Consider the following 3,398-nt stretch of genomic DNA (forward strand, 5'->3'; position numbering starts at 1 on the left):
TAGTTGTGAAACTTTTTTTCAGCTGTCAGTGTTCAAATGCCCCTGCATGGATATTTTAAAGCAGTCTGCTTTAACAGCGGTGTGACTATACCTAATGCCCTTACATAATTATTTCTTTAACTTGTTTTTTTCAATAGTTTTATTACTCTGAAGATTCTTTTAAAGCTTGTTGTTGCAATCATTGTTTCCACTTCTCATCTTTGTAACTGTTCTCAAGATTTATAAAGTCAGAATTTCCCAAAGCAAGATGCTTCTGCAAGTCATCTATTCAGTCAGGATGTAACAGATGCCTCCTGTCACTAGCTGAATGAATAGACAGGGCAAACTTCAGCTGAATGTCAATGCCCAGATTCCACATATTTTCAGAGGAATAAGAAGCTTCTGGCAAATTCATATCCACTTGGGATGAATGGATGGGTAACAGGTTTGCAATATAAGGACTATTCTGGCACAGCCATCACTCAGAGTTCAGGCACACATGCCTACTACTGGTGTTTACAAGATGTTTGCAAGACTGTGGCCTTAGAAAGGCTGTAGCAGACTGTGTGGGTTCATGAGTTACCTTGTTCTTCTCTCGCATGTCTTGGCCTCTACAGTACAGATATGAGAACCTGGGATCTGGGCTGAGGGTGTGTAGTTTAAGAGGATTCTGACTATTAGGAAGATCCCATCAATGGCTGGGATGGATCAACTGAAGTTTTGCTGGCCACCACTGGGAATAAGAGTGAAGAAAAGGGCATGGCCCAAAGCAAAACCCAGCTAACGTGCAAACGAGCCCACCATTCTATATCTTGGCTCTATCAAATGCCACCAGGTATCACATTGGTGAGAAAGGCAGAAAAGGCAACTGGGCTCAACCTGCCACTGCCTGTTGGGATTCTGAATTGGAAAATTTCTAACTCTTGTTTTATGCAAGTAAGCATAGAGGAAGGAAGGCAGCCAAGAGCTGGTTGAGAGATGTAAGTGCTTCTGCCGTAGGTGTTTGAGGTCAGATCTGCAGAGGGAGCCGGCCTGAGCTGCATGAAGTCTGTGCTTGCTGCCCTGCTCAGCGCACCACTGCTGCCCCAGCCTCTGCCATGCAGACAGCCATGTGCAGCCAGCGTCAAGGTGCAGAGCTCTGGGGAAAATTGCCACCTGATGAGCTTACAAAGTCCCTTCCAACCTGGGGTGTTCTGTGATACCCATGAGCTGTAGATTTCATGGCCTGGTTTCATCAATGTCTGGTAGAAACACAGCTGAGACCTTTTGCTTCTTCATGCAGCAGCTTTCTGTACCTGGCACACCGTACTTGGACCTCTCTCCTTTATGTGCTTTGTATTCTTCATCCAAGCTAGGCATATCACTTTGACTCCTTCCTCCCATGGGATGGGATTTTATTGGCTTGCAGATTGCATTTGCTCTTACACAGATTTCTTGCATACAAATCAAGAAGTTGAGAGGAAGACAATGTAATGAATATGCTAAGCATGGAAAAGTGGTATATTGTTATGGTTACACTACAGTGTATTTAAGGCAGAAAAGTGAATATAAATACCCAAAAAACAGCAGTTCTGCATCAAAACATAGGAAGAAGAATGGGAGGTTGGAGAATTGAAAATTTTACTGAAAAGAAATGATTGTCTTGCCCTGAATTCCAGTTTTGCCTAACTAGGAATTTTGGCCACTGTGTGTGTGTGCATGCTGTGTATTTGTGTGCATGTGAGTGTGTGTGCATACATTGTAAATATATATATATATACACGTCAATCTGTGAAAATGCATAATTTCTTGGCTCTCATCCTAACCTTTGTGCAACTGGGTGCCGGGATCTGGATATTCAGTGTGCTTAGCAGCACTTTTTAATGAAGAGGTGTTTTCTCCCTTGGAGCTGTCATTCTCTGCCACATCACAGACTCTTTCAGACAGAAAAATAATTGGCCACTTTCTTAGAGCGTGGAATCGGAGAGCCCCGGGGACTGACGGAGTGCTCAGCGAACCGGGACGGTGCCTTGCTGTGGCGCCCACTAGTGACTCCTGCCTTGCTGTGGATGCTCCCTGTGGAGGACCTGCACTCTGGGGCTTGCCATCTGCCCAGCACCTGAATCGGGGCTGGTAGACGGTGCCATGAAATGTGACAGGCGAGATTCAAATCCCTAGAAGGAGAAAGATGAAAAGAAACGGACGATTATTTCCAGAACTGATCAGCTACTAAATGGAAATTCAGTTTGTCTTATCCTTTTTTTTTCTCTCTCTCTCTGTAAAATGCACATACTCGTTGTCCAGGGATAGTCTTCTGTGTTTGCAGAAGGCTTTTTGTGTTATTTTGCTGTAAAGATGGGATTTTGGCAGTGCTTATTCTACTTGGGGGCTCATAACATCCACTCTTCTTCTTCATCAACTACTTCCCACAGTTGTTAATTGTGAGTAAATAGGCAATGCAGTAGAATTTACCCTTAGCAACTCCCACCTACTGCACCACAGGCAGAAAAGTGGTGAAATGCATGGTCAGGCTGCCTGTGTGCCATCCTTGAGCTCCAGGTGGACTTTCAGAGTACTTTCCTGACAAAAGCATGCCCCTGCCTAACAGCAAAAAAAAAATGCACAAATACAACAAAGCTCACCCTGCCTAGCAAAGTCCAGCTCTGCTACCTGAACATCAGTTCTTGCTGCCCCGACCATTCTTGGTATGACAGTGGTGTCCCACTCCTGCTCCCAAAGGCTGACAGACGAAAGAAGGGCATCTGCCTGAGGCACTGAAGGCTCCTTCTCTTTATACTCACTCCATACCGATTGAAGGAAAAGCACAACCTTCACTTCAGTACCTGGTCCCACGTCACCAAGAGTACGTGTGTAGGAAGACAGCAGCCACCACCCCCTGGGATGGAGAGATTGCAGCCCTCATACCTTTAACATCAGGCCAGGACACTGTTTTACTCACCTGGTCGATGCACAGCTTGCCAGCCCTGTTTCAGGATGCTTATAAGGGTAACTGGAAGGTGGGATTTTATCTTGAGTAGGCTCGATAAGGTGTAAAGTAGGCAGAAATGTTGCCATGATAATATTATGTCACTGTGACCCCACCACCCTATGACATCAGGGTCTGATTACTCCTATCAGGCCACCAGCTGCTTTCTAATGGGTCTTAGTAAAGGAGGCTGTATTTTAATTCAGGCCAACACCTACCACAAAAGATCAGAAGACTTTCTTTTTTTCGACGTCCTTTTCATATTCATTACATCCATTCCTTTTCTGTCCCTTAATCCATAATAGCTCTGGACAGCAGGAGAACCAGTAACTGCCTGAAACGTGACTGGTGGAGAAAGGAAAGAGTACAGACCAAAAAAAAAAAAAAAAAAAAGAGGAAAAAAAAAAGAAGGAAGGAAGGAAGGAAGGAAGGAAGGAAGGAAGGAAGGAAGGAA

This window comes from Lagopus leucura, unplaced genomic scaffold (genome assembly GCF_019238085.1).
Source record: "Lagopus leucura isolate 7727_CA_CO unplaced genomic scaffold, USGS_WTPT01 Super-Scaffold_100157, whole genome shotgun sequence".
Taxonomy (NCBI): Eukaryota; Metazoa; Chordata; class Aves; order Galliformes; family Phasianidae; genus Lagopus; species Lagopus leucura.